The sequence below is a fragment of the Hippopotamus amphibius genome, chromosome 14 (assembly GCF_030028045.1).
Source record: "Hippopotamus amphibius kiboko isolate mHipAmp2 chromosome 14, mHipAmp2.hap2, whole genome shotgun sequence".
In the NCBI taxonomy this organism is placed as follows: Eukaryota; Metazoa; Chordata; class Mammalia; order Artiodactyla; family Hippopotamidae; genus Hippopotamus; species Hippopotamus amphibius.
Window position 1 is genome coordinate 38,873,871 of NC_080199.1, and position 26,019 is coordinate 38,899,889.

Below are 26,019 nucleotides of genomic sequence, written 5' to 3' on the forward strand. Positions count from 1 at the left end.
ATGTTCATTATAAAAGGATGGCAAGGCACAGCTGATAGGAGCCCCATCTCCTCAGGACATGCTGGGGCTTTGGCTTCTGGAACATGCAAGGCTGAGTCCATGCTGACAGCCTGGGTTTCAGGACAACCTGGGGCTGAGCACACAGGACCTGCTGGGGCTTCAGCTTTGGTACATTGTGGGGTTGAGTTCTCTCTGATAGGACCCTGGTCTCTTCAGAACCTGCTGGGAGGTGGTGCTGCTGAAGGAAAAGGTAATCCACAGGGCCCAAGATATGGTAACTACTAAAATAATCTTCCATGGTGCCTTTAATACCATGTAGACTCCTACAAGGGAAATAAGAATCACAAGTTGAAATTGAACTTGGTCTGGTCTCAGATATACCTGATGGTCACCACTCACAGTTCCTGAAGATCCCAGAGATTTCTCCTTGAAGGAAAGATTCTAGAAAAATCAGAGTGATAAATAAAGAATGCAGTTGATTCCCACCTTGTGCTGATGCCCAAGAGGGTGATGAGACTTAGATGTGCAAGCTCTCTCTACCTGTGACTTGTGTGAGTGGCACCTCCACTGGAATCCTGCAGGACATAATTCATTTTCCATGTGGATAAGAATTATCAAAGCAAAAACTACACTGGACAGAATTATGGAGGAAAAAGATGGCAGCAAAGTAGAAGGACATGGAGTGCATCTCTCTCCAAGGATGCATCAGGAATACATCAAAAGATGAAAAAATTCCCACAGAAAACTGGCTGAACACTAGCAGAAACCTCTGGACAGCAGAAAGGACTGTAAAGATCTGAAGAACTGGCTGGAATGAGCGGCCTCTCGAGTTTGGATTCCTCAACTAGAAGTCAAGTCAGAGGCTCTGGGGAGGGAGTATTGAGTCCAGGATCCTAGACTACTAGAGAGTCTTCAGCCACAAAGAACATTAACTACAGAGAATTCTCATGGAGGCCTCTATCAGAGTCGAAGACCCAATTTCACCTAACTGCCTGCAATTGCCAGTGCTGGATACCTCACACCAAACTACAAACAAGACAGGAACACAAACCCACCCATCAGCACACAGACTACCTAAAGCCATATTAAGCTCACAGAGACCATAAAACACATCACCTGACATGGCCCTGCTCATCAGAGGGAAAAGACTCAGATCCACACCAGAAAGCAGGCAACAGACTCTCCCACCAGGGAGCCTATTTAAGACATGAACCAACCCCACCACAGTGGGCAGAGAACAGAAACAAAAGGAATTACTACTATGCATCATAGGGAAAAGAGACAGTAAATTATATAAATTAGACAAAATGAGAAAACAATAAATAGCTTGCAGGCAAAGCAGAAAGATAAAACCTCGTAAGACCAAATAAATGAAGAGGAAATAGGCAAATTGCCTGAAAAAGAATTCACAGTAATATTAGTAAAGATGATCCAAAATCTTGAAAAGAAAATAAAGAATATACAAGAAACATTTAATAAGGACCTAGAAGAAGTAAAGAGCAAACAAACACTAATGAACAACACAATAACTGAAATTAAAAATACTCTACATGGTATAAACAGCAGAATAACTGAAACAGAAGAACAAGTAAGTGAGTTGGAAGATAGAATGGTGGAAATAACTGCCACAGATTAGGAAAAGGAAAAAAAGAATAGAAAGAATGGAAGACCGTCTCAGAGATCTCAGTGACAACATTAAGTGCACCAACATTCAAATCATAGATGTCCCAGAAGAAGAAGAAGAAAAAAGAAAGGGTCTGAGAAAATATTTGAAGAGGTTATAGTGGAAAACTTCTCCAACATGGGAAAGGAAAGAGTTAATCAAGTTTAAGAAGTGCAGAGAGACCTCTACAGAATAAACACAAGGAGAAACACACTGAAGCACATATTAATCAAACTAATGAAAATTAAACACAAAGAAAAAATATAAAAAGCAGCAAGAGAAAAGCAACAAATAACATAAAAGGGAAAACCCATAAGGATAACAGCTGATTGTTCCACAGAAACTGCAGGCCAGAAGGGAGTGGCAGGATATACCTGAAGTCTTGAAAGAGAAGAACCTACAGCCAAGAATACTCTACCCAGCAAAAATCTCATTCAGATCCTATGGAGAAATCAAAGCTTTACAGAAAAGCAAAAGTTAAGAGAATTCAGCACCACCAAATCAGCCTTACAACAAGTGCTAAAGGAACTTCTCTAAGTAGGAAACACAAGAGAAGGACAACACCTACAAAAACAAACCCAAAACAGTTAAGAAAATGGTAATAGGAACACACATGTCAATAATCACCTTAAATGTAAATGGATTAAATGCTCCAACCAAAAGACACAGACTGGCTGAATGGATACAAAAACAAGACTCTTCTATATGCTGCCTACAAGAAACCCACTTAGGGGCACATACAGACTGAAAGTAAAGGGATGGAAAAAGATATTCCATGCAAATGAAAGTTAAAAGAAAGCTGGAGTAGCAAGTCATATCAGAAAAATTAGACATCAAAGTAAAGTCTATTACAAGAGAGAAGGAAGGACACTGCATAATGATCAAGGGATCAATTCAAAAAGAAAATATAACAATTGTAATATCTATGTACCCAACATAGGAGCCCCTCAATACATAAGACAAATGCTAAGAGCCATAAAAGGGGACATCAACAGTAACACAATAACAATAGGAAACTTTAACACCCCATTACACCAATGGACAGATCATCCAAACAGAAAATAAATAAGGACACAGAAGCTTTAAATGACACATTAGACCATCTAAAATTAATTGTTATTTATAGGATGTTCCATGCAGAAACTACAGAATACACTTTCTTCTCAAGTGCACACAAAACATTCTCCAGGATAGATCACATTTTGGGTCACAAATCAAGCCTCGGTAAATACAAGAAAAATGAAATTTTATCAATAATCTTCTCCAACCACAACACCATGAGACAAGATATCAATTACAGAAAAAAAAAACTGTAAAAAATACAAACACATGGAGGTTAAACAATACATTATTAAACAACCAAGAAATCACTGAACAAACCAAAGAGGAAATCAAAAAATAACTAAAAAAAATAACAACGAAAACATAGCAACCCAAAACCTATGGGATGAAGAAAAAGTGGTTCTAAGAGGAAAATTTATAGCAATACAGTCCTACCACAAGAAACAAGAAAAATCTCGAGTAAACAACCTAATCTTACACTTAAAACAATTAGAGGAAGAAGAAAAATAAAACCCCAAAGTAAGCAGATGGAAAGAAATCATAAAGACTAGATCAGAAATAAATGAAAAAGTAATGATGGAAACAATAGCAAAGACTGATAAAACTAAAAGCTGATTCTTTAAGAAAATAAACAAAATTGATAAACCATTAGCCAGACTCATCAGGAAAAAAAGGGAGAAGATGCAAATCAACAGAAATAGAAATGAAAAAGTAGTAACAATCAACACCGCAGAAATACAAAAGATCATGAGAGACTACTAGAAGCAACTATATGCCAATAAATTGGATAACCTGGAAGAAGTGGATAAATTCTTAGAAAAGTACAATCTTCCAACACCTAACCAGGAAGAAATAGAAAATATGAACAGATGAATCACAAGTATGGAAATTGAGAGTATGATTAAACATCTCCCAACAAACAAAAGCCCAGGGCCAGATGGCTTCACAGGCGAATTCTCTCAAACATTTCGAGAAGAGCTAACAACTATTCTTCTCAAATTCTTCCAAAATATAGCAGAAGGAGGAGCACTCCCAAACTCATTCCACGAGGCCACCAGCACCCTCATACCAAAACCAGGCAAAGATGTCACACACAAAAAAGAAAATTACAGGCCAATATCACTGATGAATATAGATGCAAAAATCCTCAACAAAATACTAGCTAACAGATTGCAACAACACATTAAAAAGATCATACACCATGATCAAGTGGGGTTTATCCCTGGAATGCAAGGATTCTTCAATATATGCAAATCAATCAGTGTGATACATCCTATCAACAAATTGAAGGTTAAAAACCATATGTTAATCTCAGTAGATGTAGGAAAAGCTTTTGACAAAATTCAGCTTTCATTTATGATAAAACTCTCCAGAAAATGGGCATAGAAGGAAATTACCTCAATGTAATAAAAGCCATGTATGACAAACCAACAGCCAACATTGCTCTAAATGGTGAAAAACTGAAAGTATTTCTCTAAGAACAGGAACAAGACAAGGGTGCCCTCTTTCACAACTATTATTGCTGTGGCTTCCAACTTTTGGAAGTTTTAGCCACAGCAATCAGAGAAGAAAATGAAATAAAAGGAATCCAAATTGGAAAATAAGAAGTAAAATTGTCACTCTTTGCAGATGACATGATATTATACATAGAAAACTCTAAAGATTCTACCAGAAAATTGCTAGCACTAGCCAATGAATTTAGTAAATTAGCAGGATACAAAATTAATGCACAGAAATCTCTTGCATTCCTATACACTAACAATGAAAGTGCAGAAAGAGAAATTAAGGAAACACTCCCACTTAACATTGCAACAAAAAGAATGAAATACATAGGAATAAACCTGCCTAAGGACACAAAAGACCTGTATGCAGAAAACTATAAGACACTGATGAAAGAAATCAAAGTCGATACAAAGAGATGGAGGGATATTCCATGTTCTTGGATTGGAAAAATTAACATTGTGAAAATGACTATCACACCCAAAGCAATTTATAGATTCAACGCAATCCTTATCAAATTACCAATGGCAATTTTCACAGAACTAGACCAAGAAGTTTTACGATTTGTCTGGAAACACAAGAGACCCCAAAGAGCCAAAGCAATCTTGAGAAGGAAAGATGGAGCTGGTGGAATCAGGCTCCCTCACTTCAAACTATACTACAAGGCTACAGTGATCAAGCCAGTATGGTACTGGCACAAAAACAGAAATATAGATAAATGGAACAAAAGAGAGAACCCAGAGATAAACCCACTCCCATATGGGTGCCTTATTTTTGACAAAGGAGGAAAGAATATACAATGAAAAAAAGACAGCCTCTTCAATAAGTGGTGCTGGGAAAACTGGACAGTTACATGGAAAAGAATGAAATTAGAACACTTGTAACACCATACACAAATATAAACTCAAAATGTGTGAAAGACCTAAATGGAAGGCCGGATACTATAAAACTCCTAGAGGAAAACATAGGCAGAACTCTATGACATAAATCAAAGCAAGTTCCTTTTTGACTCACCTCCTAGAATAATGGAAATAAAGTCAAATGTAAACAAATGGAAAGTAATGAAACTAAAGCTTTTGCACAACGAAAGAAACCATAAATAAGACAAGAAGGCAACCCTCAGAATGGGAGAAAATATTTGCCAACAAAGCAACTGACAAAGAATTAATCTCCAAATTATACAAGCAGCTCATGAAGCTTAATACCAAAAAAGCAAATAACCCAATCTGCAAATGAGTGGAAGATCTAAATAGACAGTTCTCTAAAGAAGACCTGCAGATGGCTAAAAAACACATGAAAAGATGCTCAACATCACAAATCATTAGAGAAATGCAAGTCAAAGGCACAATGTGGTATTACCTCACACTAGTCAGAATGGCCATCATCAAAAATTCTAGAAACAATAAGTGCTGGAGAGGGTGCAGAGAAAATGGTACCCTCCTGCATTGTTGGTGGGAATATAAATTGGTACAGCCACTATGGACAACACTATGGAGGCTCCTTACAAGACTAAAAATAAAAATACCAAATGAACCAGCAATCCCACTACTGAGCATATACCCTGAGAAAACCATAATCCAAAAAGATACCTGTACCACAATGATCATTGCAGCACTATTTACAATAGCCAGCACATGGAAGCAACCTAAATGCCCATCAACAGATGAATGGATAAAGAAGATGTAGCATGTATATACAATGGAATATTACTCAGCCATAAAAAGGAATGAAATTGAGTTATTTGTAGTGAGGTGGATGAACCTAGAACCTGTCATACAGAGTGAAGTAAGCCAGAAAGAGAAAAACAAATACCATATGCTAACTCATATATGTGGAATCTAAAAAAATGGTACTGATGAACCCAGTGACAGGGCAAGAATAAAGATGCAGATGTAGAGAAGTGAGTTGAGGACCCGGGGTGGGGGTGGTGAAGGGGAAGCCAGGACGAAGTGAGAGAGTAGCATTGACATATATACACTTCCAAATGTAAAATAGATAGCTGGTGGGAATCTACTGCATAACACAGGGAGAGCAGCTTCATGATGGATGATGACTTAGAGGGCTGGGATAGGGAAAGAGGGAAGGAGTCGAGGGAGGGAGGGGATCCAGGGTTATATGTATACATGCGGCTGATTCACTATATTGTATATCAAAAACTGGCACATCAGTGTAAAGCAATTTTATTCCAATAAAGAGCTAAATAAGTTAAATAAATTAAAGAATTGCATGGCTGGCTCTATTGGTAAATTACAATAAATAATACCAAGCAAGAACAAAGGGGCAAATATATGTATTAATTTATGTAACTACATATTTTAAAAACACATAAAATACATTTTCTGAGGGACTAGTATGGGACATGTTAAGACAGTGCTTTTATTTAAACTTCTCACTGTGTTAAAATAAGATTAAAATAAAATTATTCCCTGGGCTTTAAAAATAAGAAGTTTTTATCTAAATGTCGCAGAAAACCTCTTGGTCTATTTTAGATAAATTTGTGAAGTGAAATGCATATTACCAAGATTAATTAACATATTAACATAGTTGTTATTTCATTAGTTAGATTAATAACATATAGATTGATAGCAATTTCATCTTTCTGAGATAGTATCTAGAAAATAAGGTAACACAGGATTAGCAATGCTTGTTCTTTATTGAAATGACTCTTCTTTCATTTATATTTAATCAATTAATATAGCTTAGTATTAAAATCAAGAATCATAACAGTGATACTATAGAGCATTATATTTTGGCTGACTATGATAAACTTATTAATAAACCTTTGTGTATGCAACCTAAAAAATGAAGTAACAGTACAGTGTTTTAAGTACTTCACTAAATAAGCCATGAAGGCAGTTTGCATTCAGCAATAACAAATTGTATCTAAATGCAAATAAACCATAAAGTTTGCAGTTTGCATTCAACAATAACATATTGTATCTAAACTCAAATTTCCTTACCCGAAAGGACAAACTTATTTAACTTTGGTTTGTATTATGATGTCATGCAAATATCTGAACAAGTAATATTACAATAAAATATTGTAACAAAATAAGATTAAACATAAAGTTGAGTTTATGTGTGGAAATGAATAGATAAATTAAGAAATTTAGCATCACTTTTAAGACTTGTTTGTCTCCTATAACACTTTTGTTACAGTGGCACTCTATTCACAATAATACACTCTACACTGTGACAGTATAAGTAACAAGTTGTTTTCAATTATATAATAATTTTGTTGATTTTCACATAAGTTATCTAAATTTTAGTTAGGGCATAGATTAGATTAGAGTCAGCATAAATTCAGCCACTATATTCTAATAAAATTCATGCTGACATTTAATTATGTATTATTTGAAGTCTTCCTTCACATTTAAAACAAGGTACACATTTAAAACAAGGTTTAATTTTAACTAAAGTTCTTAAGATTTAAGAATGAGTTAGATACATGACTAGATGCAATACCACAATCCATTATGATGTGTAAATGCATGCACAGACACACAGACACACACACACACACACATACAGACACACACACACACACGCACTACATTTGGATGAACAGAAGTAAAATGTTGGTAACAGAAACTGGATATTTGCAAAATAACATAAACTGAGCAAATTCACACAACTAATAGTAATGGTACATTATTTCTCACACTTTTTTGGACATATTTTAATCTCCAAGTAACATAAAGTCCAACTAAATGTGGCTTAACAACCAAAATGAAATGTTTTTATATGTATTTAACCAGATTTCCTAAAGGACAATAGTTCAGAATTGGTATAGCAGCTTGAAAATGTCCAAACTTTGGCTCTTGCTTCTTCTACTTAGCCATCTCTTCTATATCTGTTATTGTCCTCAGGCTTGTATCTTCATCACCACAAAAAAGCTGCAGAAGCCTGAAGCATCATATATTCTTAGAAGTTCACTGAAAGATACGAAGAATAGAATTTTTCCTCTTCTTACTATTTGTAATATGAAATTTTATAAATCCCATTAACTTCTCAATTGATTTCTCCTTATATCTGATTAATGAGAATTTAATCATGCATTTACTCCTAATCTAATTAAAGTCCAAGAGGAATGCTATTATTACAACTGGTTAGTACTGTTTAAGGTTCATCCTCCAATGCCAGGAATAAGGCAATTCTTTTTCTGAACATATTACAACCTGATGTCTGAGGAAACTTAGCAAAAAGTAAGGTTGGATGGCAGATGGTGGATATTGGGTAATATACCAAGATGAACTAGGAAGCAAATCCCTATGTGTGCTCTGAAATACAAGATTTATTAGAATTATGTAATGTTATAAAGTTAATCGAGAACCAAGAGAAGAAATTGCAGAAGGGCTTGAGGGTAAATAAAGCAATTTTTGAATCCAAAAATGACAGATTTGGCTAAAACATCATAGACATATAAGCAAAATCAAACTGAGAGTGTTTATTTAAGTGTGAAGGAAACACCTCCATTCAATAACAAAAGTGGTTCTACAATATTGAACTACTATCAAGAACTGTAAGAAGTCTGAAATTTTAACTGCCTTATGGTGGTCACTTGGACTGGCACACTTTCATGGATGGTGAAGAAATGAGATTCATGGGTCAGAGATGAGGGACATATTATTACTCACAACATTAGTAGTAACCAATGCGTATTTTTTCCTGAACTTTAGTTCTCACTGGGGAATGCAAAAAGGATAAGATGACACTTGCACACATATTGGATTGGTGCTAAAGTAGAAGAAACCTGGATTTTGGAAACCTAACTCTTTTATAATAGACAATAAGCAAAACTGCCTTTTGCTCCAATACCTAACTTCCAAGGCTATAAGTAAACCTGTCCTTTGCTTTATTACAATATAATTTTTCCAATGTTGTTGGCTATAAAACCATTCATGAAAAGTCAGTCCTGACAAAAGTGCTGTCTGTTCCCTACTCACAAGACAGAATAGTGAAAAGGCTATGTAGAATCATCTCCCAACAGTGTTCGATGCCTCATTTTTCAATAAGTCCTGGTAAATTTTTACATGAGTGTGCACTGTGTTGGTCACTCTGGTTAACTGACTGACAAAGGCTGGGACAAAATCACTAAATTTCTCTCATACAGTGTTTAATTAAAGCTTCTAGCATCAGGGCACCAAACAGTAGCATTAGACCAACCAGAAGTATTGACCTCAACCAGACTTTCCAGGGTCTTGGAATCAACCAGCTATTTAATTCCAGTACACTATCAAGATTTAGGTGGCTTTCTCCTTAAGTTTATGTATTGACCCTTGTACTTGTTCCAAGGAATAACTCCACTTAGAGCAGGAATTATTAGCAATTTTACACACTACATCTTGACTCACAAGGAGAAAGACTAGGACAATTCCATCTTCCATAACAGCCCTGACCAGTGAGTAAAAGCTGACATGAATGATCTGAAGTAGAATCAATAATTCTTTCAGTTAGCATCAGAGACAAATTTTATAACAACCTTTGTATTTGTGTACACTCCATTCTAGGGATAACTGCTGAAAATATGCACAAAAATAATGTATAAGTTATACCTCTAGTAAGTTCCTCTGAGTAACCAAGGGAAGTCTCATTTTAAAGAAATACCTGTATTCACCCGAGGTTTACATGATTTACTGGTGATGTTTACTTAGATACTTGAAAGTCTTTTATAAACTCCTCTAAAGTATAATTTTTTGCTTTTTCATGACTAAGTTAATATCTGGCTTCCACACAGAAAGTATAAGTCCCAATGGTACATCTGTTAGCCTTGAAAAACAATGTTGTTAAAATTGTTGGGGGTAAACACATGAAATGATGCTCAATATCACTAATCATTAGAGAAATGCAAATCAAAACCACAAAGAGGTGTCACCTCACACCAGTCAGAATGACCATCATCAAAAGATCTACAAACAATAAATGCTGCAGAGGGTACAGAGAAAAGGGAACCCTCATACACTGTTGAAGGGAATGTAAATTGATACAGCTGACATGGAAAACAATATGGAGGTTCCTTAAAAAACTAAAAATAGAACTATCATATGACCCAACAATCCCACTACTGGGCATATTCCCTGAGAAAACCATAATTCTAAAAGATACATGTACCCCAATGTTCATTGCAGCACTATTTACAATAGCCAGGACATGGAAGCAATCTAAATGTTCATTGACAGATGAATGGATAAAGAAGAAAGGTTACATGTGTAGAATGGAATATCACTCAACCATAAAAAGGAACAAAACTGAGTCATTTGTAGCGATGTGGATGGACCTAGAGAGTATCATACAGAGTGAAGTAAGTTAGAAAGAGAAAAACAAACACCGTATGTTAACACATATATATGGAATATAGAAAAATGGTACCGCTGAACATAGTGGCAGGGCAGGAATAGGGATGCAGACCTAGAGAACAGACTTGTGGACACAGAGGTGGAAGTGGAGGGTGGGACAAATTGAGAGAGTAGCATTGACGTATATACACTACCATGTGTAAAATAGCCAGTGGGAAGCACAGGGAGACCAGCTTGGTGCTTTGTGATGACCTAGAGGGGTGGGATAGGGAGGGTGGGTGTGAGGCGCAAGAGGGAGGAGATATGGGGTTATATGTATACATATAGCTGAGTCATTTTCTTGTATATCAGAAATTAACACAACAATGTAAAACAATCATAATCCAATAAATATATAAAAAAATTGTTGGATGTTTCCAAGTGTGACCTACATCAAGGTGCATAAGCTGGCATTGCCTTAAACTTTAGAGTTTCATGCCCAGTTTGAATAATTGATTCCAGTCTTTGTTTTTGAGGAGAGTGAGTTAAAACAGATGATGCAATCTGTCCTGTTAGTGTATACTACCAACTGGGTGGAATTCTACTGCCTCAAAGAAAGTCTGACCAATGACTTCAGAAATGGAGACTTGGAAATATTGAAAGGAAATGCAGTGTCTGGGGTCCTCTAGTAGCTGTTTCTTATAGGTTTCTACTTAGGAATGAGGAGAATGCAATCAAACCATAGTGAGAGCTGCCTGGTCAGCAGTGGCCAACACAGAGGTCCATTGAGCTCAAGGTTTCTATAACATTTTAGGAAACATAAAACAGGGCATTTTTTGCTCATTAAGAAGGTTCCAAGGGCTGTCATAAAAAGACATAGATTATTACTGAAAACCAACGCTTCCAATTCTTTCAATTTCTGTGGTATTTCCTTTCCAGGTGCCAAAGTTGTTTTCCTATACTACCACAAAATTCGTCCCATTACGGGAAAAATAACATTACCTTAAAAATTAATATCAGACCCACATCTTTAATTTGGAAATGTCAGGTGCAAGAGAGATGAAAATATATTTTACAAAAGATACAGAAATGCGTTATATTCCACAATTTTACCTACATCAGACACTGGAGCAGACCTTGTCAACAGTGTACTCAGCTCAGTGGTCAATATCATTATAATTGGAGCCCTGCCATTCTGAGAATGTAATCTAGACAGCTGATCCAGAATTAAGTTTGAATCCTCTAGGCTTACATTTTACCTTGCTGAAATCTGGAGGTTATAGAAATCAGGCTGGCTTGGGGTTGGCCTTAAGGGAAAGAGAGAAGCATGGTCCAGAAAAGTTCAGAGCAGAGTCCTAAATTTTCTAAAATTCTTTATAACCTGTATTACTTTTGTCCTCATCGCTAACCACATATTGGCCAAGAGGTGATCTCTTTCTTGGTCACATTCAGTGACCGAGCTGCCTTCCTAAAATGTATATGCCAAGAGGAGGTGATGGAAAGAGAATCAGTAATGCTTTTGAGTCCATTTCTGAGGAGGCTTTTCAACAATGCTGGGGTGCCTACGGAATGTGCCTAGGGAATGAGAAAAGTCAATTAGATATCTTCATTAACAGCCCATTGTTGAATGACTCATGATAAAAGGCACTTTGTTACATGAAAATGATCAGGAAATCTGAAGATATGGCATGAGTTCATTCATAGGGTTAAAATGATGTGTCAAGAGTCAGCTGATTAGAATGAAAGAGCATTCCTGGTCTATGAGTTATACAAATATTACTTTATGAGATAAGCTACTTTTAAATTGATCCAGCTTTTACCTTAGTGCTCTTTCTCCTTCTCTCTACACACACACACACACACGCACACACACACATACACACCAATGATAAAACTGAAGAGAAGAAAATGCATTTTTGACAATTGAGGTAGATACATGCATGTAGTTTCTTTTGGAAGAAGAGAAATAATTGATCAAAATATTTCATTTGAAGCAGTATGACTGATCATATAAAAGAGACTTGGTTAGAAGTTAGATTCAAAGAGATATTCAAAACTTGACCGAGAGATTGCATATTTGCTCTACAATAGTTTAGTCATCAAGAATGCAATATTTAATTCTTTATAATTAACCATTTTATATTGTAAATTTTGGGATTACATTAAATATGTTTTACAACCAGTGCTGCAAAGCAGAGAGACCAATAAGAAAGGACAAACAGATCATTCCAAATAGATACCTGCTGAAAAACAAGCCAGCTATACTGGTGAGTAGTAGCTCATATGTATTCAGGATGGACAGAAAATACTCATTTATGTAGACACAATCTTCTGGTAATTTGGAATGATGATTTGCTTCACTGATGAATCTTAAAAATCAATCTGATGGAACCTATTTTTAGCATACTAGAAATATTCATGGCAAAATATCATTGTATGTACTTGATGGCAATGAAATTTAGAAGCTTGATGATACAGGGAAATAACACTTCAGGTGATATTTTAATTCTTGATAATGATCTAATATGACCAGAGCATGATTCCTTTTTAGACTGATTTTACTGTATCTTAGATTCTTGCTTACTTGCAAAGAGGTGTCTCATTGAAAATTGTGTGCGTCTGTGTGAACTTATAGCAAAAAATTGGATGCATTCTAATCAAAGCTTTCATATTGCTGTAATATCTACATGACAAAAAGTCATTTAGACAGAATAAAATACCCAAAAAGTAAAATTGTATTTTCAATTTAGTCAAATGGGCATGAAAAGAATTCACAGTATGTAGAGATGGGAAAGGGTTTTGTTACAGACCTTTAGAAAGCCTTAAAATCTTTTGCAAATTCCTAGCAAAATGATAATGAATGTGGCAGTATGCAAACAACATATTTTATTCTCATTTGTTTTGAAAAGATGCTTTGTAATAAATAGTGCAATAAGAATATTGGAATCACATATAAAATCAGTCATGTATTAAGTATTTATAATCAGACTCAAGAAAAGAAGTTTCTGCTACTCTGGTTCTAGCAGTCATCAAATAGCAAGTCATATGAAAGTGTGCAAATTAGGCTCTGATACACAGCTCTTATACATGGAGTTCTAGTAAATTCAGAGGACCATCAAAAGGATTCAGGGAATACGTGTATAACACTGAAGAAAGTACTTTGAATATTTTTACATAAATAATGTCTTTTGCCATTGTGAAACACTTTATAGAAGAGAAAAATACTATCTTTCTATTCTATAGATATACATATATGAATATCTTTATAATTAGAATTGTATGCTTAGGTGTTTGATTGTAGGTACTTTACTGGATAAAATTGTGTTGACACCATTATTATGTTAAATGTTATTTCATTATTAAATTCAAAATTATAAGAAAATCCCTCTTGTTTTATTTAATGTTACAATTTATGTCCTTAGACATTAAAATATATTCATACTATCATAATTTTTGCTTAATTTTCCTTGTTTGAAGAAAATTTTCCACAAATGCTTTATAAATGAATTTTCTGAAATTAATCTTGCAAAGCAGGTGCTAGGAAAGCTATCAATAAGATTTAGTGTCATGAAATAATAGTCCTGAGTTGAGTGCAAATGTCTGTCCTTGACCGATGAGGTAGCTGTGTGACCTTGGACAAAAATCACTTAATTGGTATTTTTCTAATCTTTGTCACTTGCTATATGAGGGAATGTATCATAATATATCTAAATTTCTATTCTTTTTAGTTCTAAATCATGAATGTGTGTCAAATGCTTAACAACCTCTTTAGAGTTATGGTTTAAATATATCAATATTTCAGTAACAGTTCAATTCCCTATCTTGGCCTAAAATACATTTGCATTATATAAAAGTAGTAAAGCAATAAAGAAGGTGGGTAATTCCACCTTCCATCTACCTGGCACACTTTTTTTATTCTTTGAGGATAGAGAAATCACCAACAGAGCTCGATGTAATGAAAACCAGGCATGATCTTTCCACCTGATTGAAGCTTCTCAGGTATTTGAGTAGCTATAAGAATGATCCCATAATTCCTAAGGAATATTGTACTATTAACACCATTGAATTCCATTAGGCAGATATGCCTATGCTATTTTGGAGAAACTGGTCTTCTGGGTTTCTATCAAAATACTTCTGCCTTGGGACTTCTCTGAATACGTGAAACAAATTCTCATGGATTTGTCCAGCAGTTTCTCCTTTAATCATTCTGACTTTTATCACCCATGGAAACAGTCACCTGTCCTGATCTTTGAGTTTCCAACTAATGTATCTATAAGTAACCACTTCAGTCAACTAGTATTCTTAACCGCATGTTATCTCTATGATGACTATCAATCAAATTTATTTATACTGGTTTTTTGATTGGGAAGCAGTTTCCTTTCCTAAGCATCTAAAATTAGCTATCAGTGAAGGTCTAGAACCTTCACTTTGTAATTATTTTTTCAGTGTCAGTCTTCTTACCTGGTGTATAAAACTCAGAATGAAAGAATATCTTGTTCATACTGTTCCAGCTGAAGCTAAAACAGTGCAAGTGTTAGATAAGCATTTGTTGAATGAATGACTCCACCTAGAGGAAGAAGTTCCAGTAATAACCTATCCTTTAGAGAGGTTCCACATTTTCCTTGAGTGAGTCATAGTCATATTTTGTTGTTTTTGTTGCTGTTGTTTCTGCATGCTTCATTGCTGATGTCATAAAATAGAAACCAGAGTAGACCCAAGGTTTTGGATTACCCTTTATTTTTCAGATGCCACTAGATAGGAATACAGAGAGATAATAAGGTAATTAACTAGGAAGTGATCACACATATCAAATTATCAAATTGTGATTTAAATTGGTGAAACACACATTACATACATTAGCTCATTTTTCTCACTAACTTGTATAGTACAGATATTATCATCCCCTTGATTTACTAAGCAATATTCAAATCGTTGAATATTTAGTTGTGATTATCAATAAACTATGAAAATATTATTTTTCCATATAAATATTTTATATTTGTAATAATTATCCACAAATATATTTATATCGGATGATTGCTTGCATATAGGGATTATATTCATATAGTTGAAGCTGGTAAAAATTAATATATAATTTGGATGAGGGTAAAATCATGGGAAATTGTGGAGGAATATTAATGATTCTGTAGTTGAACCTTGCTACTTTAGGAAACAATCAAGGTCCATCAGTTGTATAGCCAGGTGGTAGCAGAATTGGGAATAAGACACAGATCTCTAAATAATTCACTCTTTCTGGTATTCCACAATTGCAATCTTTTCTAACATGTCATATGTTTCTATGTTCATCTGTGGCAGCAGTGTGATGACACTTCCTATTTTTAGTGTGTTAAGAATAAATAATCCAAATCTGTATCACATGCCAGCATTTTCTATCAAATTTGTGAGAGAAACAGATTTGCACTGCCTTCTTGGGGGAAGGTAGTATGTGCAGCTCACTGCAGCATGCCCTGAGTTCAAGCATCTGAGGGAAACTTTGTTCTTTGTCTATGTACCACTGTGGCCAACTTCAGAAGCTTGATCCTCATGTGGCCCAATTAACTGCATATTGTTTTTCAGCTGCTGGTGGTGCAGTTCATTTAAGTCTTTTCAGGATGATATCTTTATACAGACATCTTTAAAAAGATCTCTCTTATAGTACGCTTTTGTTCCAGAAGCACATTGTATTTAGAATGAATGGCTTTTATATTAAAGAAATGCCATGGAAATGTTATCAAGCAGTGACTGAAGGAGAACTGAAATGTTTTGAATGTTGAAGTTTTGTAATATGTGAAGTTAGATATGTAGATTTAAGATGTTCTTCTCTCATCTTTTAAGTTGGTACAATCACATCTCTGGAGTATGTGCTGGCCAATGCAGCATGAAGAGAGACATGAAAATGTTCATTTTTCAAATAGAAACATCAGAATGGAATTTTTAGTTTATGTAGATAAAAAATGTTATTCATAAGGGGCAACATGTTTTGCTTTTACGTAGAATAAAATGAAATCACAATCTACAATAGGATTTTATATATAAATTAGCTTGAAAACTTCACAGAAATAACTAAAACTAAATTTGTTAAAGAGAAAAAACATTGGGGAAAATGGAAATCATATTAAAAATAGTCTTTTAAAAATGTTATATGGGAAAGAAAGACAATTTACCGTAACGGAAATCCACATTCTGAACAAATTATAGATATCTTAGAAACCTTCAAATTGTTTTAAAAAAAAAAAACCCTTATGTATTTGATTTTTTCCTACAAGTCCAACAAATCAATTAGCCCCAGACTAGTAAGTATGTGGATATCATGGCAGCAGTGTGAGGATCCTATACACATACATTTTGTATTTAAAATGGAATATCTTTCAGTTGAGAGATTATGTAATATCCATAATCTTCACATTATAAAACAGCAAGAGAATAAGCATTAAATACAATGACATACATATAATTTATAGAGGCACAAAAATAACATTTTATTAAAAATCTGATAATGACAGTCTTCATTAATATAGATGTTATTTTTAAAAGTTTAAAAGTCAGTAATCATAATATCAGTAGATCTGAGGGAAACACACCTTTAAATTTTGCAATTCAATCGCATTGATTAGTTTTCACAGAATGGGGATGATCATAAAAACAAATAGTAGTATCAGACTATCTGTTCTACAATTCTTAAAATACCAAGCAGGATATTTTTAAATGTAGTGAAAATATGCATCTAAATTCAGATAGCTTTTCCATAGCACTTCTATTAAATAATATTGTAAAGTAAAAACATCTAACTGCCATATTCTCTTATAAAGTTAAGAGGTACATTACAAATTACATGTAATCAATATGAATGCAACTATAGAAGTCACTACATATGGCACCCTGCAATTTAATTCTTTCTTCATAATTACTACTGGTGCTGGTTTTATATTTAGCATGTACATAAGGAATAAATGCTCTGATACTAAACAGAATAGAATCCATTTTCTTATGATTTAAAACAAACATGTTTTCTCAGATCAAGGGTTCAATAAGAAAGTACTTTTTTTGAGAAAAAGTATATTAGCACTTAATTTTGATTTTAAAAAATGATATTTCCTCTTTTATAAAGAGAAACCATCAATTTTTCCAGGAGAAACACCATAGAAATCATCCATAAACATTTAAAAATTCAAATTAATGAAAGGTACAATTAAAAATTATTTGGGGCAGAAATAGCCTGATTCTCATGAAAGGTTATTAGAACATGTGTATATCATTCTTTTATACAATGTGACTAACCTGAGTTTTAGAATGGTTAATTCCATTTCAAATCAGTCACTTCACCTGAATACAATATTTTTTTCAGAAAGGATAAAAATATTAATTGCAACATTTATTTTGCTTCTGTTGTGTGTTTAGGAGGAGCAATATTCTCTAGAGTTCAAATTAATAATCTCTGTTGTAATTGAGCCTTTAAAAGTGTAGTTATAATGATCAATATGATTGTTGATCATCAATATTTCATAAATAGAGGCATCTCAATATTTTCTTATTAAAAATCTCAGTCTATCTTTAAGACATAAGCAATTTTTAGGTTATTTTTATTTATTCTTATATTTTATTCATCCAAATTGAAAAAAAATCCACTTCTCTTTGGGGAGGGTCCCCTCTTCCCATCTTTAGAACTAATCTTCTATCTTATGCTTGCATTCTGGTCATTGTTCTAGGATGTTTACTGTAGTATTAAATATTTAAAAAAAAGAAAAATTTTATAACCCCAATGGGCTACCACATTTATTATTTCCTACCAAGTACTCTTAGAATCTTTGACTTTCATGTGATAGATTCATCATCTGTAGTCTTTAAAACATCTAATTCTTTCAAAAGCTTTTTTTTTTTTTTTTTTTTTTGCTACCAGGGACTTAACTACCAAATGTTCTTCTATATCTCCCATTTTTCAGTGCAGATTTCTAGGAACTTAGTTGGTGTTTTGCCCTTCACAATATTTCTTATTAAAATCATTCATATCTGGGTCATCTGCAGTGTTCTGCAAGCCTCTGGCAACTGCTCAGTATTAAAATTCTTCAGTGAGTTGCCACCAATCCCTCCCATCCCAAATGTTGCAACTTACAACTCAATATATGCCCTCATGAGTCTAATTCCTAAAGGAAATGAAGGAGAGCCTAAGAGAAATTAGACTGAATGCCTAGATGCTTTTGAGTACACTTGAATTCTTCTGATTCATTTTTCAAAATGGCAATCTGCTATTAGAGCCCAAATTGAACAGAACTGTGTAGTTCTTTTGAATCCTGTTTCAGCAAAATTTACTCTAATTTTGCTCCTCTTGATATTCATGTTAAACTCCTTCTACCTGTTGCTATTTATATTTTATTGCTATTGCTAGAGAAGGAGGTGGGCTACTGGGGCATTTCTTTCTGATTTTTGCTTCTGTAGCTGAAATAACTGGAGTTCTGAGAAGACAGTAATGACAACAGAAGCAGCACTAAAAAAAGGGAATACTTTTGTTTCCTCCAAAACCCTAAACAGAGTACAAGAAGCCTAGAAATCTAGGAGAAGGTTTCTTGGTGGAAACTGACTATGGGCAACAAAAAATCTGACCTGTCTGGATATTTCTCATTTTTTAAGTCTTCCATTGCACAAAAAAAATATTCCGACACACAATGCATTCTAAGATTGACTATGTCTCCAATATTTCCTGATCTACCCATAATTTAGTATGGCAATTACTGTCTTTATGTATTCATTTTATGGTTTTAATTGCATTCTCATTTATTTTATTTGATTCATACATTATTATCACATAAAATTATGGAATATATAGTTAAGTGACTTTGACTGGTTAATGACTAAATGAGCATAACTAGCTTTAGGCTATGAAATTTGCATGTGATTGAGCCACAGTATATTGGTTTTACAAATTCTTTTGATAATAAGTAATTTTGGATATAAATCATGTTCATTTTTCAAGTTTACATGATATAATTAATATCATGGCAAGTTATTATTTTCAACAGAACATATAATGATTTAATGTGCAAAGAATTCAGATGACATATATTGATATGTTCACAATTCCACAAAAGTTAATTCGATGTCTAAAGATTTCATTTTTTTATCTCTTTATTGGAATATAATTGCTTTACACCCTCGTACCAGCTTTTGAGGTCCACCAAAGTGAATCAGCTATATTTATACATATATCCCTATATCCCCTCCCTCCCATGATGCCCTCCCACCCTTCCTGTCCTGGACCTCTAAGGCATCACCCATCATCGAGTTGATCTCCCTTTGTTATACAGCAACTTCCCACTAGCTATCTATTTTACAGTTGGTAGTGTATATATGTTTATGCTACTCTCTCACTTCATCCCAGCTTCCCCTTTGCCTCCCACCCCCCAAAACCCATGTCCTCCAGTCCATTCTCTGCAACTGCATCCTTATCCTTACCCTGTCACTGGGTTCATCAATGCTATGTTTTTAATTTTTATTTTTTAGATTCCTTATATATGAGTTAGCATACAGTATTTGTTTTTCTCTTTCTGGCTTACTTCACTCTGTAGGACAGACTCTAGGTCTCTCCACCTCATTACATAGAGCTCCATCTCATTCCTTTTTATGGCTGAGTAATAATCCATTTATATATGTGCCACATCTTCTTTTTCCATTCATCTGTTGATGGGCATTTAGGTAGCTTCCATGTCCTGGCTATTGTAAATAGTGCTGCAATGAATATTATGGTACATGTTTCTTTTTGGATTATGGTTTTCTCAGGGTATATGCCCAGTAGCGGGATTGCTGGGTCATATGGTAGTTCTATTTGTAGTTTTTTAAGGAACCTCCAAACTGTTTTCCATAGTGACTGTACCAACTTACATTCCCACCAACAGTGCAGGAGAGTTCCCTTTTCTCCACACCCTCTCCAACATTTATTGTTTCTAGATGTTTTGATGATGGCCATTCTGACCGGTGTGAGGTGATACCTCATTGTGGATTTGACTTGCATTTCTCTAATGATTAGTGAAGTTGAGCATCTTTTCATGTGTTTGTTGGCTATCTGTATGTCTTCTTTGGAGAAATGTCTATTTAGGTCTTCTGCCCATTTGTGGATTGGGTAATATGCTTTTTTGATATTAAGCTGCATGAGCTGCTTGTATATTTTGGAGATTAATCCTTTGTCAGTTGCTTCATTGGCTAGTATTTTCTGCCATTCTGAGGGTTGTCTTCTTGTCTTGCTTATGGTTTCTTTCACAGTGCAAAAGCAAAAGAAACTGTAAGTTTCATTAGGTCCCATTTGTTTATTCTTGATTTGATTTCCATTGTTCTAGGAGGTGGGTCAAAAAGGATCTTGCTTTGATGGATGTCATAGAGTGTCCTGCCTGTGTTTTCCTCTAGGAGTTTTATAGTGTCTGGCCTTACATGTAGGTCTTTCATCCATTTTGAGTTTATTTTTGTGTATGGTGTTAGGACGTGTTCTAATTTCATTCTTTTGCATGTAGCTGTCCAATTTTCCCAGCACCACTTATTGAAGAGGCTGTCTTTTTTCCACTGTATATTCTTTCCTCCTTTGTGAAAGATAAGGTGCCCATATATGCTTGGGTTTACCTCTGCGTTCTCTATTCTGTTCCATTGATCTTCCTTTCTATTTTTGCGCCAGTACCATACTATCTTGATCACTGTGGTCTTATAGTATAGTTTGAAGTCAGGAAGCCTAATTCCACCAACTCTGCCTTTCCTTCTCAAGATTGCTTTGGCTATTTGGGGTCTTTTGCATTTCCATATAAATTGTAAGATTTCTTGTTCTAGTTATGTGAAAAATGCCATTGGTAATTTGGTAGGGGTTGCATGTAATCTGTAAATTGCTTTGTGTAGTATAGTCATTTTCACAATGTTGATTTTTCCAATCCAAGAACATGGTATGTCCCTCTATCTGTTTGTATCAACTTTGATTTTTTTCATCAGTTTCTTATAGTTTTCTGCATACAGGTCTTTTGCATCCTTAGGCAGGTTTATTCCCAGGTATTTTATTCTTTTTGTTGCAGTGTTAAATAGGAGAGTTTCCTCAATTTCTCTTTCTGCTTTTTCATTGTTAGTGTATAGAAATGCAAGAGATTTCTGCACATTAATTTTGTATTCTGCTACTTTACTAAATTCATAGGTTAGTGCTAGCAGTTTTCTGGTAGAATCTTTAGGGTTTTCTATGTATAATATCATGTCATCTGCAAAGAGTGACAATTTTACTTCTTTTCCAATTTGGATTCTGTGGGAGAACATTCAGAAGTCTTTCTGAAAACTTGAAAATGTTACTAAATGTAATTAAAGTATGTGGGCCAAGCAACTGGATGCAGGATGTCCTGCTTGAGCAGCGGAGGAACTAAGGGTGTTGTGCATGAAGACCATGGGGGCATCGGCTACCATGGAAACAGAAAATTGACCCTCTCTGGGGCCCCAGCCCCTTTCTCACTTGCACACCTCATATCACCCTGTTTGGCCCCAGAGGATGGCTGGTTAGCAAGACATGGGTAAGATTCCTCAGGGGAGGAACAACCTAAGACAGGCACAGTTGCAGAGTGGCCAACAGGGGTGGGTCTCAGACCCTTTATCCTTCTGAGAGAGATCTCCTGCCCCCAGGGCTGTTTTGCTTTCCATGCCCAGCTCAAATCCACACCCAGCTCAAATCATGACCCAGGAGGCAAACAGAGATCATTGTCCCTAGTCATGTGAGGCCTTTGTTTGTTTACTTCAAAGATAACCTTGTTTGTGGGATGAAACTGGGAGTGTTAGACCCTTAGACTATGCTGAGAACTCAATAAAAGCAACGTGGGATCAATCAGCAAGTCTCTTGATCCTAGAGGTCTTGAGTCCCGTGATCCCATCTTTCTCTTAAATCTGTGTCTGTGTTTCTTTAAGCTTGCAGCACCCATCACTTGCCCCAAGTCGCCGAGCTTGCCTCGGCAGGATTCCTTTTATTTATTTTTCTTCTCTGATTGCTGTGGATAAAACTTCCAAAACTATGTTGAATAATAGTGGTGAGAGTGGGCACCCTTGTCTTTTTCCTCTTCTTAAAAGGGATTCTTTCAGTTTTTCACCATTTAGAATGATGTTAGCTTTTGGTTTCCCATATATGGCTTTTATAATGTTGAGGTAATTTCCTTCTGCGCCCATTTTCAGGAGAGTTTTTTTCATAAATGGATGTTGAATTTTGTCAAAAGCTTTTTCTGCATCTATTGAGATTAGCATATAGTTTTTATCCTTCAATTTGTTGATATGATATATCACATTGATTGATTTGCATATATTGAAGACTCCTTACATTCTCAGGATAAACCCCACTTTATCATGATGTATGATCTTTTTAATGTGCTATTGCATTCCATTAGCTAGTATTTTGTTGAGGATTTTTGCATCTATATTCATCAGTGATATTGGCCTGTAATTTTCTTTTTTTTTTGAGATCTTTGCCTGGTTTTGGTATGAGGGTGCTGGTGGCCTCATAGAATGAGTTTGGGAGTGTTCCTCCTTCTGCTATATTTTGGAAAAGTTTGAGAAGGATAGATGTTAGCTCTTCTCGAAATGTTTGATAGAATTCACCTGTGAAGCCATCTGGCCCTGGGCTTTTGTTTGTTGGGAGATGTTTAATCATACTCTCAATTTCTGTACTTGTGATTCATCTGTTCATATTTTCTATTTCTTCCTGGTTAGGTGTTGGAAGATTGTACTTTTCTAAGAATTTATCCACTTCCAGGTTATCCAATTTATTGGCATATAGTTGCTTCTAGTAGTCTCTCATGATCTTTTGTATTTCTGTGGTGTCCATTGTTACTCTCCTTTTTCATTTCTGTTGATTTGCATCTTCTCCCTTTTTTTCCTGATGAGTCTGACTAATGGTTTATCAATTTTGTTTATTTTCTCAAAGAACCAGCTTTTAGTTTCATTGATTTTTACTATTGTTTCCTTCCTTTCTTTTTTATTTATTTCTGATCTGATCTTTATGATTTCCTTCCTTCTGTTCACTTTGGTTTTTTTGTTGTTGTTGTTGTTCTTTCTCTAATTGTTTTAGGTGTAAGTTTAGGTTGTTTATTTGATATTTTTCTTGTTTCTTGAGGTAGGACTGTATTGCTATAAACTTCCCTCTTAGAACTGCTTTTTCTTCATCTGCTAGGTTTTGGGTTGTTTTTTCATTATCACTTGTTTCTAGATATTTTTTGATTTCCTCTCTGATTTCTTCAGTGATTTCTTGGTTGTTTAATAGCATATTGTTTAGCCTCCATGTCTTTGTATGTTTTTTACATTTTTTTTTCCTGTAATTGATATCTAGTCTCATGGCATTGTGGTCAAAGAATATGCATGATATAATTTCAATTTTCTTTAGTTTACTTAGGCTTGATTTCTGACCCAAGATGTGATCTATCCTGGAAAATGTTCCTTGTGCCCTTGAGAAGAAAGTGTAGTTTTTGGATGAATGTCTATAAATATCGATTAAGTCAAGATGGTCTAATTTGTCATTTAAAGCTTCTGTGTCCTTATTTATTTTCTGTTTGGATGATCTGTCCATTGATGTAAGTGGGGTGTTCAAGTCTCCCACTATTATTGTGTTACTGTTGATGTCCCCTTTTATGGCTCTTAGCATTTGTCTTATGTATTGAGGGGCTCCTATGCTGGGGATATAGATATTTACAATTGTTATATGTTCTTCTTGGATGGATCCATTGATCATTATGCAGTGTCCTTCCTTGTCTCTTGTAATAGTCTTTACTTTAAAGTCTAGTTTGTCTGACATGAGTATTGCTACTCCAGCTTTCTTTTAACTTCCATTTGCATGGAATATCTTTTTCCATCCCTTTACTTTCAGTCTGTATGTGTCCCTAAGTCTGAAGTGGGTTTCTTGTAGGCAGCATATAGAAGGGTCTTGTTTTTGTATCCATTCAGCCAGTGTGTGTCTTTTGGCTGGAGCATTTAATCCATTTACATTTAAGGTGATTATCGATATGTATGTTCCTATTACCATTTTCTTAACTGTTTTGGGTTTGTTTTTGTAGGTCTTTTCCTTCTCTTTTGTTTCCTGTTTAGAAAATTTCCTTAAGCAATTGTTGTAAGGCTGGTTTGGTGGTGTTGAATTCTTAAAGGTTTCATTGTAAGGGAAACAATGATTCAAAACAGGAACAATGATTCAAAACATGTCCTTTTTTGCACCTGCGTATGCTTCACATCCTCACATCCCACCTTATGTTGGAAAGAAGTAATTCTGTCTTAAAGCCTGCATGGACTCATCTCTACCTGTCCCTACTGTGTCTGGCTTTAAAGAACATGAAATTATGCAGAGTTCAGAAGGTCCTTTCATAGTTGGAAGTTTTTACTATATTATTTAAGAAAGCTGAATCTGCCAATAGTAATGGCTAACAATGCAATAGCCTGTGATGTATGAGAATCGTAAAGATGATGATCCCAAGTTTCTTTTTAAATTTTATTAAAGTATAGTTGATTTACAATATCATGTTTAATTTCTGCTGTGCAGGAAAATGACTCAGTTATGCGTATATATATTATTTTTCATATTCTTTTCCCTTATGGCTTATTATAGGATATTGAATATATTTCCCTGGTCTATATAGTAGAATCTTGTTTTTTATCTATCCTATATATAGTAGTTTAATCTGCTAATCCTGAACTCCCAATGCTTCTCTCCCCGACTCTCAGTCTATTCTATATATCTGCGAGTCTGTCTTTGTTTTGTAGATATGTTCCTTTGTGTAGTATTTTAGATTCCAAATATATGTGATATCATATAATCCCAACTTTTTAAAAGTTTTATTTATTTTCTTACAATTGTTGAATTAAGAAACATCTATTGGTCTGATCAGATCAATCTAATCCCCCACCTACAGAAGAAGAGAAAACAGAATCTCATCAGAAGGTTGCTAACCCAGAACACTACATTAAACATCCTTTACAAAACAGATGGGCACTCTGGGTTTTTAAACATGATGAAAGCAAAACTTGGCAAGCAAACCCTCAGCTGATTTCTAAGTTTGATACTGTTGAAGACTTTTGGGTTCTGTACAACCGTATGCAGTTGTCTGGTAATTTAATGCCTGGCTGTGACTACTCACTTTTTAAGGATGGTATTGAGCCTATGTGGGAAGATGGGAAAAACAAACGAGGAAGATGATGGCTAATTACCTTGAACAAACAGCAGAGAGGAAGTGACCTTGATCGCTTTTGGCTAGAGACACTGTTGTGCCTTATTGGAGAATCTTTCGATGGCTACAGTGATGATGTATGTGGAGCTGTTGTTAATGTTAGAGCTAAAGGTGATAAAATAACAATATGGACTACTGAACGTGAAAACAGAGAAGCTGTTACACATATAGGGAGGGTATACAAGGAAAGGTTAGGACTTCCTCCAAAGACAGTGATTGGTTATCAGTCCCATGCAGACACAGCTACTAAGAGCAGCTCCACCACTAAAAATAGGTTTGTTGTTTAAGAAGACATCTTTTGAGTATTCTCATAGGAGACTGC

The 26,019-nt window shown here is 34.9% G+C and overlaps 1 pseudogene; it reads left to right on the top strand.

Annotated features, from left to right (window-relative positions):
• LOC130835562 (eukaryotic translation initiation factor 4E-like) lies at positions 1-26,019 on the top strand (annotated as a pseudogene).